Here is a 13,665-nt window from a genome sequence, read left to right on the forward strand (position 1 = left end):
TTCTCTAGCTCTTTCAATTTTGATTGTAGGGTGTAAATTTTGGATCTCTTCATTCTTCTCATATGGGCACTTATTGCTATATACTTTCCTCTAGAGACTTCTTTAAATGTGTCCCAGAGATTCTGGCATGTTGTGTCTTCGTTCTCATTGGTTTCGAAGAACTTCTTTATTTCTGCCTTCATTTCGTTGTTTATCCAGTCAACATTCGGGAGCCAGTTGTTCAGTTTCCATGAAGCTGCGCGCTTCTGGGTTGGTTTCTGAATTCTGAGTTCTAACTTGATTGCACTGTGGTCTGAGAGGCTGTTTGTTATGATTTCAGTTGTTTTGAATTTGTTGAGCAGTGCTTTACTTCCAATTATGTGGTCAATTTTAGAGTAGGTATGATGTAGTGCTGAGAAGAATGTATATTCTGTGGATTTGGGGTGGAGAGTTCTGTAAATGTCTATCAGGTTTGCTTACTCCAAGTCTGAGTTCAAGCCCTGGATAACCTTGTTGATTTTCTGTCTGGTTGATCTGTCTAATATTGACAGTGGAGTGTTAAAGTCTCCCACTATTATTGTGTGGGAGTCTAAGTCTCTTTGTAAGTCATTAAGAACTTGCCTTATGTATCTGGGTGCTCCTGTATTGGGTCCACATATGTTTAGGATCATTAGCTCTTCTTGTTGTATCGACCCTTTTAGCATTATGTAATGGCCTCCTTTGTCTCTTTTGATCTTTGTTGCTTTAAAGTCTATTTTATCAGAGATGAGGATTGCAACTCCTGCTTTCTTTTGTTCTCCATTTGCTTGGTAAATCTTCCTCCATCCCTTTATTTTGAGCCTTTGTGTATCCTTGCATGTGAGATGGGTTTCCTGGATACAGCACACTGCTGGGTTTTGGATTTTTATGCAATTTGCCAGTCTGTGTCTTTTTATTGGTACATTTAGTCCATTTACATTTAGGGTTAGTATTGTTATGTGTGAGTTTGACACTGCCATTTTGATGCTAGCTGGCTGTTTTGCCCGTTAGTTGTTGTAGATTCTTCATTATGTTGATGCTCTCTAGCATTTAGTGTGATTTTGGAATGGCTGGTACTGGTTGTTCCTTTCTATTGGTAGTGCGTTTTTTAGGAGCTCTTGTAAAGCAGGCCTGGTGGTGACAAAATCTCTGAGTACTTGCTTGTTCGCAAAGGATTTTATTTTTCCTTCACTTCTGAAGCTCAGTTTGGCTGGATATGAAATTCTGGGTTGAAAGTTCTTTTCTTTAAGGATGTTGAATATTGGCCCCCACTCTCTTCTGGCTTGTAGAGTTTCTGCCAAGAGATCTGCTGTGAGTCTGATGGGCTTCCCTTTGTGGGTGACCCGACCTTTCTTTCTGCCTGCCTTTAGTATCTTCTCCTTTATTTCAACCTTTTTGAATCTGACAATTATATGCCTTGGGGTTGCTCTTCTTGTGGAATATCTCTGTGGTGTTCTCTGTATTTCCTGCAGTTGAGTGTTGGCCTGTCTTGCTAGGTGGGGGAAATTTTCCTGGATAATGTCCTGAATAGTATTTTCCAGCTTGGATTCATTCTCTTCATCACATTCTGGTACAACTATCAAAGGTTAGGTCTCTTCACATAGCCCCACATTTCTTGGAGACTTTGTTCATTCCTATTTGCGCTTTTTTCTCTGATCTTGGTTTCTCGTTTTATTTCCTTGATTTGATTTTCGACTTCTGATATGCTTTCTTCTGCTTGGTCGATTCGGCTATTGAAACTTGTGCATGTTTCGGGAAGTTCTCGTATTGTGTTTTTCAGCTCCTTTAATTCATTCATATTTCTCTCTAAGGTATCCATTCTTGTTATCATTTTCTGAAACCTTTTTTCAAGGTTCTTAGTTTCTTTGCGTTGATTTAAAACATGTTCTTTTAGCTCACAAATTTTCTCATTATCCACCTTCTGAAGTCTAATTCCATCATTTCATCACAGTCATTCTCAGTCCAGCTTTGTTCCCTTGCTGGTGAGGAGTTTTGGTCCTTTCTAGGTGGCGAGGTGTTCTGGTTTCTGGTGTTTTCCTCCTTTTTGCACTTGTTTCTTCCCATCTTTGTGGATTTATCCACCTGTCGTCTGTGTAGTTGCTGACTTTTCGATTGTATCTCTGAGTGGACACCCAGATTGTTGATGATGGAGTATTTCTGTTACTTGGTTTTCCTTCTACGAATCTAGCCCCTTTGCTGTACGACTGCTGAGGTCCACTCCAGGCCCTGCTTGTCTGGGGTGCACCTGTAGCAGCTGTGGAACAGCGAGGGATGCTACCAGTTTCTTTTTCTGCTATCTTTGTCCCAGGATGATGTCTGCCAAATGTCAGTCTTGTGGATATAGAGGGGTCAGGGAGTTGCTTGAGGAGACAGTCTGTACTTTGTAGGAGCTCAAGTGCTGAACTGTGAGCTCTGTTGTTCATTCAGGGCTGCTAGGCTGCTATGTTTAGTTCTGCTGCAACCTAACTCATAAGAAAACCTTTTTTTTTCCTCAGATGCTCTGTCTGGGGGTGGGGTTGGGGCTTTCCTTGTGAGTGTCCGCCTTGCTGTCCTGCCCAGCTAGGAGGCAGTCTAGTCACTTTTTGCCTGCCCAGGCTCCGCCCTTCTGCTGTGGTCTCCGCCCTGTTGCCACGGGCTACGCCCTGCGGCGGAGTCTCTCTGTTGTACCGGGTTGCCTCGGCAGTGGCAGGCTGCGTTAGCAATGGCGTGTACCTCAGTAGGGGCTGATTGCCTCAGTAATGGCTGATGCCCCTCCCCCACGGAGCTGCACTTAATAAAAAACCTTTTCACCAGGAGCGTTTGGGATCACCATTTTGTTTGTCGCACAGTGCTCCCCCAAACGCTGAGTCCCTGGTATTTCCTGGGCTGGGTCACAGTTCAAGACCCGTTCAGTGTCAAGTTCAGCCCTCTCGGGTCTCAGTTTGCCGGTTCAACAGGGCACCCGTAACAGTGCGCTTTTGTGTGGAGCACTGTGGATCGCCTCTGCCCTCCGGCGTGGGCCTGAGCCGCATCGGCTGCCGGCTGCGCCAGCGGAGACCTCTTCCTGGCATCCCGCATCCCTTTTATACCTGGGAATTTCCCCGTTCTGTGGGCAACTAAGATTTGTCTGGAAATGCTTCCCCGACTCACCCTCTTCGCGCGTCCAGCGAGAGCTTCAATCCTGGGTTGTTCTCACAGTGCCATCTTGAGTCCTCCCACCATAATCTCACTTTTATGACAAATAGTGAAATATTTCATGAGCTTGATAGAATAACTTGAAATAAAATGGTAAATTAAAATAATTTAAATATATATCCTGCATTTGATTCAATTGTGTATGCCAAAAATAGTAACCTAGACTAAGATATCCAATTCAGTTAGTAGATGTTTCAAGCCACAAGATTTAACAATAAACAACATTGGGTCTAGGTAACAATCCCCAGCTGGTTCAGGGAAGCTCTAGCCCTGTGTGGTACTATGGTGTAAAGATAGTGTCTCTTTTCACTGTCAGAGAGGGATGGCCTATCCCTGAATCTAGGATGCAGTCAGTCTCACGCACCTTCATGACCCATCGTATTTACCACACTTTACATTTCTTTCCTAAGTTAAATACACATCTTTTGGGAAGAAGACAGAGCACTACATGATATTAAATACTAACCAAATAATCATACAAAGAAAAACACAGATAAATAATAAAAACATTCAACTGCTGAAACACAGCAACATTAAGCCACCTCAGTTTTCTTTTCCTAATGCTTGCAACACCCCCAATCCATCATCTTATGAAAACGTGGCAAACAACACCTAGTATGACATGGGGAAGTTACATCTCAACACCATGTAAAACATTTAAGAGCTCAACCTTAATTTCCAGCAGGTATTAAGCCTAGTAGCCAGTAGTTATTTTTCCTGATCCTCTCCCTCCTTCCAATCTCTGCCCTCCAGTAGGGCCCAGGGTGTGTTTTTCCCCTATATGTGTTCACATCATTTAGCTCCCACTTATAATTGAGAACATGTGGTGTTTGGTTTTCTGTTTCTCTGTTAGTTTGCTAAGGATAAAGACCTTAAGCTCCATCTAGGTTTTTTCAAAGGACATCATAATATTATTCTTTTTCCTAACTGCATACTATTCCATGATGTATACATACCAAATATTCTTTATTCACTCTACCATTGATAGGCATTTAGATTGATTCCATCTTTGCTATTGTGAATAGTGCTGTAATGAATATACACGTGCATATGTCTTTACAACAGAATGACTTATATTCCTTTGGGTATATACCCAGTAATGGGATTCCTAAGTTGAATGGTAGTTCTGCTTTTACATCTTTGAGAAATTGTCACACAGTTTTCATTAATGGTTGAGCCAATTTATCCTCCCACCAACAGGACATAGGTATTTCTTTTCCTCTAAAATATTGCAGCATCTGTTATTTTTTGACTTTTTAGTAATAGCCATTCTGACTGGTGTGAGATAGCATCTCATTGTGGTTTTGATTTGCATTTCTCTAATGATCAGTGACATTGGGCTTTTTCTCAGATGCTTGTTGGCAACATGTATGTCTTCTTTTGAAAAGTGTTTGTTCATGACCTCTTTTCACTTTATAATGTTTGTTTTTTCTCATAAATTTGTCCCAGCTTGGGACAGACCTGGAAGCAGCAGCGGCACCCCTCTGGGAAGATGGTGCCCTTGGGGCTGAAGGCAGTGGTGGAGAAAAAATTTCTGAGTGAAGTTTTTTGGAGTGTCAAGAAGGATGGGGAGTGGAAGGTGTTTATCATGGATCCTAGCTGAGGGCATCACCATTTTTGAAGACATCAACAAATGGCAGGAACTCATTCCCAGTCTGAAGGCCATTTATTTGCTGAGACCCACAAAGAAGTCAGCTCAGGCCTTGATCGCAGACTTCCAGGGGACCCCGACCTTCACCTACAAAGCGGCTCATATCTTCTTCACTGACACCTGCCCGAGCCCATTTTAAGTGAGCTGGGTCATTCTCATCTGGCAAGAGTGGTGAAGACATTGAAGGATATTCCCCTTGTCTTCCTCCCCTATGAGTCCCAGGTGTTCTCCCTCAATGCCCCCTGAAGTACCTACAACCTTTACTGCCCCTTCCAGGCAGGGGAGGGCACGCAGCAGCTCAAAGCACTGGCTCAACAGATTGCCACACTGTGCGCCATGCTACAGGAGTACCCAGCCATCTGCTACCACAAAGGCCCAGTGGACACAGCCCAATTGGCCCACGCCATCCTGGCCAAGCTGAACGCCTTCAAGGCAGACACTCCCAGTCTGGGTGAGGGCCCAGAGAAAACCCACCCACAGCTTCTCATCATGGACCAGGCAGCAGACCCCATCCCCCCACTGCTGCATGAACTCACAGCCAACCCTGTCTCCCCACTCCTGCATGAACTCACATTCTAGACCATGGCCTATGATCTGCTGGACATAGAGCAGGACACATGCAGATATGAGACCACTGGACTGTGTGAGGCTAGGAGGAAGGCCATCCTGCTGGATGAAGAGGATGGCTTGTGGACGGAGCTTTGCGGCCTGCACATCGCAGATGTGTCCAAGAAGGTCACAGAGCTCCTGAAGACCTTCTGTGAGAGCAAGAGGCTGACCATAGACAAGACCAACATCAAAGACCTGTCCCACATCCTGAAAAAGATGCTGCAGTACCAGAAAGAGCTGAACAAGTATTTACTCACCTGCATCTAGCGGATGATTGCATGAAGCACTTCAAGGGCTCAGTAGAGAAGCTGTGTAGTGTGGAGCAGGACCTGGCCATGGGCTCCGACGTGAAGTGGGAGAAGATCAAGGACTCCATGAAGCTGACATGCAGGTGCTGATGGACGCAACAGTGCCTGCCTATGACAAGATCCGGGTCCTATTGCTCTATATCCTCCTTCGGAATGGTGTGAGTGAAGAAAGCCTGGCCAAGCTGATCCAGCATGCCAATGTTCAGGTGCACAGCAGCCTCATCTGCAACCTGGAGCAGCTGGGAGGCACTGTCACCAACCCCAGGGGCTCAGGGGCCTCCAGCTGGCTGAAGCCCAGGGAGCACATGGAGCCCACCTATCAGCTGTCCTGCTGGACCCCAGTCATCAAGGAAGTGATGGAGGATGCAATGGAGAACTGGCTGGACAGGAAGCTGTGGCCCTTCATATCTGATTCCAGCCCTGCAGCCAGCTCCCAGGCCACTGTCAGTGCCCACTTTGGTCACTGGCACAAGGCCGGTATAGAGGCCCGGGTGGGCCCCCAACTCATAGTGTACATCATGGGCGGCATGGCCATGTCAGAGGCAGCAGGCCGCCTATGAGGTCGCCGGGGCAACTGAGGGCAAGTGGGAGGTGCTCATTGGGTCCTCACACATCCTCACCCCAACCCGCTTCCTGGATGACCTGAAGACACTGGAAGAGAAGCTGGAGAACATTCCCCTCCCCTGTCCCCTGGCCCCCTGCCCTCTACCCCTCCATTTCCAGAGAAATGAAGTCTTCCCATCTTTCTGCCAAAAAAATAAATAAATTTGTTTACGTTTCTTATAGATGCTGAATATTAGACTTTTGTCAGCTGCGGTTTACAACAATATTTCTCTCATTCTGTACATTGTCTGTTTATTCTGTTAATAGTTTCTTTTGCTATATAGAGCTTTTTACTTTAATTAGGTCCCATTTGTCAATTTTTGCTTTTGGTACCTTAACCATAAAATCTTTGTCTATCTCTATGTTCAGAATGGTATTGCCTACATTGCATTCCAGGATTTTTATAATTTTGAGTTTTGCATTTAAGTTTTTATTCCATCTTGAGTTAATTTTTGTAAATGGTGTAAGGAAAGGGTCCATTTTCAATCTTCTGCATACGGCTAGCCACTTATCCCAGCACTGTTTATTGAATAGAAAATCACTTCCCCATTGCTTGTTTTGTCAGTTTTGTCAAAGATTAGATGTTTGTAGGTATGCAGCCTTACTTCTGGGCTCTGAATTCTGTTCTATTGGCCTATGTGTCTGTTTTTGTATCAGTACCATGCTGTTTTGTTTACTGTAGTATGTCTGAAGTCGGGTGATGTGATGCCCCCACTTTTGTTCTTTGTGATTGTAATTGCCTTAACTATTCTGACTCCTTTTGAAATTGAGATGTTAAAAAACATTCAAAATACCAAGGAATCCAGGAGCTTGTTTTGAAAAAAATTAATAAAATAGACCACTAGCTTGCCTAACAGAGAAGAAAAAAGAGAAGATCCAAATAAATACAATTAGAAACATGCAATGTTTTATGCATGTTTATTATCAGCATGCTCTAAGACAAGAGTGGGCTGACTTGGCTGGTAGCAGCCCCAATGCATTCTGCATTTGATCTTTTCTCTCACTTTCTTTAGGTTACTGCCTTTGTTCTTGCCCAGTTTGCACCCATGCTTGGGAGATTCTCCCTTAGTTTTGGTTAATGCACATGTGCAGAACCCAATGATCACAACAAATTCTACCCAATGGTGGCATTGCTCATTACTGCCACCCAGGAAGGTGGTACAGCCATCACATTTGTATTCATTGTGTCCATGCAGCTCTTAAGAATTCCCCTTTTGCCTTTCCCCTTCTTTATCAGAATGTAATTAACACATTCTGACAGTTCAACCATACAATGAGTGATTACTGATTATCTTAAGAGTCATTCTGGGGTGTTCCTTCCCACATAGCTACCTTTCCTCCTGCCTGCTCATATCTGACTAACTGCCTACCCTAACTGTTGAAATGAAAGGCTCTTTTTCAATTGAAACTTAAAACACTGAAAGGGTCATGTCCCAGGGAGATGGAAATCCTGTGCCATTATGCATGGAATTCTGGGTAGGAAGAACAGACTGGATTCTATTTGCTCACATTTGCTATCTAACTATACTTTATGTCATTGTTATTTTAGCCATAAATCATTCAAGTCATGGTAAGATAGATATAAGTGAACTTCACTTTATAAATTCAAATATTGCTTTAAATATTTAAACACTGCTGTATAATTGCACAGCAATGGGCACATTGTACAACAAATGATATGAAAATGTTGTAAAAGGATATACTCACGTAAGAAAATCAAAAACTTTAAACTGAAAAACAGAAAGAATATTTTTTCGTGTTACAGGTTCATATAATGTATCAAAATTATTTATCTTGGATTCCTTTACATAGTAATCATACATATGTGGTTAAGTGTTTGAATACCAATTGTTTACATATGATTAGAAGTGGAAAACTTGAGATGCTGCAGAAAAATCTTTAAAAACATTATGAACCCAAACCAAACTAAAATCAATTACAAAGCAAACCAAAGCATCTCAAAGTGTACATTCAGTTGTTAGGCAATACTGGATTGGAAAAATGTGGCACATATACACCATGGAATATTATGCAGCAATCAGAAATGATGAGTTCGTGTCGTTTGTAGGGACATGGATGAATCTGGAGAACATCATCCTCAGCAAACTGACACAAGAACAGAAAATGAAACACCGCATATTCTCACTTATAGGTGGGTGATGAAAAATGAGAACACATGGACACAGAAAGGGGAGTACTAAACACTGGGGTCTATTGGGGGGAAAAGGGGAGGGCCAGTGGGAGGGGGAGGTGGGGAGGGATAGCCTGGGGAGAAATGCCAAATATGGGTGAAGGGGAAAAGGAAAGCAAAGCACACTGCCATGTGTGTACCTATGCAACTGTCTTGCATGCTCTGCTCATGTACCCCCAAACCTAAAATCCAATAAAAAGTTAAAAAAAATACTATTCCATTTCCAAAATCCAACTTAAATGCAATTTTTACAGAAATGTAAAATGTGCTGCTTTAGTTACATTTATTGAATAAAGTTAATAAATGAATATCTCTTGACAATGAGAGCCCCAAGGACTTTTAAAAAGAAGCTAAGTTTGTTTCCTCTCCTTAAAAACACAGGTAATTATTATCTTATTTAAGATGCATAAGTCAATTAGACAACTCAATATTTTGCCAAAAATACAAGAATTATGTCAGAAGTCTAAAAATAAAAAAAATAACGATGCTACAGCTAACCTTTGACAAGTCATTCTCCATTCTGTTATCTGAAGACAATAAGCTTGAGGTAGAAATCCTTAAGGTTTCTCTTGGAACATGTAGTCTGTTGAGACCTAAATTTTCATTAAGATTTCCATTGCATGCTGACTCCAGGGCTGGCCTTGCAGTATGAGAGGTAAATAAAGATTTGCTCTGCTCTTTTTCTTAAAGAGGTCTGGTACTGACATCTGCTAGAATACTTTTATGTCTGTGAAGACTGCAAAAGACAGATACTGAGTATTTTGATTTAAAAACAATTATGTCTAAATGACTTGCATTTTTTTAAAAGTAACCATGAGTCAAAAGATACCAAAAACCATGTTTTAACTCTGAAAATGTATGAGGGCATGTGTACTCTTTACATTTTGACAGTTCAAGAGTGATTACTGAGCATCTTAAGAGTCATTATGGGGCATTCCTTCCACATAGCTACCTTTCCTCCTGCCTGCTCATATCTGACTAACTACGTACCCTAACAGTTGGATTGAAAGGTTCTTGTTTAATTGAACCTTGAAACATTCAAAGGGTCGTGTCCCAGGAATAATTTTTAAATTGTTCTAAAGAAGTACATGTATTTCTAGAGGATTTCTAACAAACAAGTAATTCAAATAAAGTAGGGAGGAAAGAGCAAAAGCTATTAATGATGTATGGAATAATGGTCATGTTTGTTGCCTTCTGAAATGGCTCTACTTAGAAGATTCTTAAGAATGCCATTAGAAATGCTTATGTTTAGGCCTGGCACAGTGGCTCACACCTGTAATCCCAGAACTTTGAGAGGCTAAGAAGGGAGAATCACTTGAGGTCAGGAGTTCAAAACCAGCCTGGCCAACATAGTGAAACCCTGTCTCTACTAAAAATACAAAAAAATCAGCCAGGCATGGTGGCAGATGCCTGTAATCCCGGCTACTCAGGAGGCTGAGGCAGGAGAATCACTTGAACCTGGGAGGCAGAAGTTGCAGTGAACCAAGATTGCACCACTGCATTCCAGCCTGTGTGACAAGAGTGAAACTGTCTCAAAAAAATTTTTTTAAGTAAATGAATACTTGTCTTTAAAGGGTAACTATATGAAAAGATAAACATATTAATTTTCTTGACTAGAATAACCATTTGACTATATATATACATATATATACATAAATATATATATACATGTATACATATATACATAAATATAGTGTATATATTTATGTATATATGTATACATGTATATATATATGTATATATACATGTATATATATATACTAAAACATCCTGTGGTACTCCTTAAATATATAGGAGTACCAAAATATACCCAAAAATATAAATCCAAAAAAAATTTTACTCCAATAAAATAAATCTAGAAATACTTGTATTTTGTAAGCCAGTTACAGAAAAAAAAGATATCTTAAAGACATTTTCAAACATTTCTTTTCACCACCTTGTATATTTCATTCATTATCTGAGAAAAATTAAGCATTTGGCACTGAGGAATCATTCAGAGCAACAACTCTCTGGGAAGGAGACAGCCAAGATCAAAGAGAACTCAATCATCTCCAAAGGCAATTTCCTCCTAAAATTGTGACCAAAGCCTGAGAAGCAGGGCTTGTCCTTTTGGTCCATCTCAAAAAAAAGAAACACACAAAAGGAAACACACACACACACACACACACACACACACACACCAGGAGAAGAAGATAAATTGTCCGGGATTAACTTTTATTTTTTTGAGATGGAGTCACTCTGTCACCCAGGCTGGAGGGCAGTGCTGCAATCTCTGCTGACTGCAATGTTCACTTTCCAGGTTCAAGTGATTCAACTGCCTCAATCTCCTGAATAGCTGGGATTACAGGAGCACACAACCATGTCTGGCTAATTTTTGTATTTTTAGTAGAGACGGGGTTTCACCATGTTAGTCAGGCTGGTCTTGAACTCCTGACACACACTCACACACCCACAAGAGGAGAGTAAGATAAATTGTCCTGGATTAACTTTTTTTTTTGAGATGGAGTCACTCTGTCACCCAGGCTAGAGTGCAGTGGTGCAATCTCTGCTCACTGCAATGTTCACTTCCCAGGTTCAGGTGATTCGACTGCCTCAATCTCCTGAGTAGCTGGGATTACAGAAGCACACCACCATGCCTGGCAAATTTTTGTATTTTTAGTAGAGATGGGTTTCACCATGTTAGTCAGGCTGGTCTTGAACTCCTGACCTCAGGTGATCCACCTGTGGATTTACATTTCAAAGGTAAGTTCATTTACTAACATTATTTTTAAAAATTGTCTTATCCAGTCAGCTTTCACTTCCACCTAATCTCATGAACATGTCTCACTAAAAATTATGCTTTTGAGGCAAAGTAAAGAGCTTCATTTATTTTCTATGATTATGTGTTTTGACTTACTTTCTTAGTTCATCTGATACAGATTCTCTCAGTTTTAATTGTTCTATATACAGTTTCTTATATGTTTCCAATTCTGTTGTGTTGTAGTCTGCTTGTGAAGTCTTTGCCTTGTAGATTTTAAATTATAGATCTTTAATTCTAAGTTCCATCTGACTTTTCATGGAAGCATTCTTTGCCTCTTTTAACCTCTGTAACTTTTCTTGAGGTATTTTCTATGTATAAAACAAATTGAAAGGGTACATTAAAATATTTATAACCTGAACAATTATTGTTTGTTTGTTTGTTTTGGGTCAGTGATCTAGAGAGCATTTTTAAGTATGTGAAAAAAGAAATTGAAGGTTAATATATTTATTATCAGCATCAGCTAAATTAATAATTTAATCTGAATTGTAATAAAATGAAATGCTTATGGTAACACTCATGAAATGTAACATTCCAAAGAATAATAAAATGAATTTAAATTCTGAAAAACTGAACAAGTTAATAATTCAAGAGTAGATTCAGGGGAAGATAGCAGAAAGGAAGCTTCTCCAGAGTGTAGCTACCACCGAGTGAGACAGAACCAGAGAAATATCCATGTCTCCAAGCAAGGTACCGGTTTTGTTTTAACGGGACTGGTTGAACAGTGGGATTAATCCCCAAAAAAGGCAGTGAAAGCAGCCCAAAGTCTTCCAGCCGAGGCAAGGCAGGGCACTGCCACACGTGGAAAGTGTATCAGGCACAGAGGATGGGAAGGCATCACCTCCTCAGTTCTCTGAATCACATACAGCAATTCACTCCAAGATTTTGGCAGCACACAGAGCAGGAAAACTGCCTTGCTGAGAACCACCTGGAGTAACAGACCCGGGTGACAGCCCAGGCCAGCAGCTCTGGCCGGACTGGTGCCTTGTTAGCACAGACCAGGGTGGATATTTGGACTAATACTGAAAAAGCTAGCAAAAAGGAACTGCCCGTCCCACAGAAGGAAGAGTTGAAAGCAGAGAGGGGAATACGACCAGACAGCCCCTCTCCCACAAGATTCAGCCACTGGAGTCCCTCTCCTGGGAGAGTTTCACAGTTGACACATCCTCCACCCAGGAACAGCCGGCTCGGCAGAGCAAAAGAGCTTGCCATTGGGAAGGCAGGGCTAACCCCAGCAGTATGGAAACCAGGCAAAGAATAAACAGCAGCCTGGGCTGAGACCAAGGCAGCCCAGCAGTGACTCCACAGGCAGACAATGGACAGACTGTCTCAAGTGGCACACTGACACCTGCATTAAAAAGAAAAAAAGCCTCAACTTTAACAGAAAGGACATCCACACAGAGAAGATGGGAAGAAACCAGCACAAAAAGGATGAAAACATCAAAGTCCAGAACACCTCTCCTCCCCAGAGAGATAACAATTACTCACCAGCATGGCAACAAAGCAGGTCAGAAAACAAAGCAGGCTTCAGAAGATGGATAATAACAAACTTCTCTGAGCTAAAAGAACGTACTTTAACCCAATGCAAAGAAACTAAGAACCTTGAAAAAGATTAGATGAAATGCTAACTAGAATAACCAGCCTAGAGAATAACATAATGACTTGATGGAGCTGAAAAACATAGCACAAAAACTTCGTGAATCATACACAAGTTTCAATAGCCAAATCTATCAATCCGAAGAAAGGATATCAGAGATCAAAGATCAACTCAACAAAATAAAAAGAGAAGGCAAGAAAAGAGAAAAAAGAGTGAAAAGAAATGAACAAAGCCTCCAAGAAATATGGGATTATGTGACAAAACCTAATCTACACTTGATCGGTGTACCTGAAGAAGACAGGAAAAACAAATACTAGATGGAAAATGCTCTTCAAAATATTATCCAGGAGAACTTCCCCAACCTAATAAAGCAGGCCAACATTCAAATACAAAAAGTACAAAGAACACCACAAAGATAATTCTCAAAAAGAGCAACCCCAAGGCACATAATTGTCAGATTCACCAGGGTTGAAATGAAGGAAAAAATGCTAAGAACAGTCAGAGAGAAAGTTCGGGTCACCCACGAAGGAAAGCCCATCAGACTCACAGTGCATCTATCAGCAGAAACCCTACAAGCCAGAGTAGAGTAAGGACCAATATTCAACACTCTTAAAGAAAAGAACATTCAACCCAGAATCTCATATCCAGCCAAACTAAGCTTCATAGGTGAAAAAGAAATAAAATCCTTTATGGACAAGCAATTACTGAGAAATTACATCACCACCAGGCCTGCCCTAC

The 13,665-nt window shown here is 41.4% G+C and overlaps 1 pseudogene; it reads left to right on the forward strand.

Moving 5' to 3' along the window:
* The first annotated feature begins 4,663 nt into the window (after window positions 1-4,663).
* LOC118149740 (syntaxin-binding protein 2 pseudogene) lies at window positions 4,664-6,385 on the forward strand (annotated as a pseudogene).
* The last annotated feature ends 7,280 nt before the right edge of the window (window positions 6,386-13,665 follow it).

The sequence above is a fragment of the Callithrix jacchus genome, chromosome 20, assembly GCF_049354715.1.
Source record: "Callithrix jacchus isolate 240 chromosome 20, calJac240_pri, whole genome shotgun sequence".
In the NCBI taxonomy this organism is placed as follows: Eukaryota; Metazoa; Chordata; class Mammalia; order Primates; family Cebidae; genus Callithrix; species Callithrix jacchus.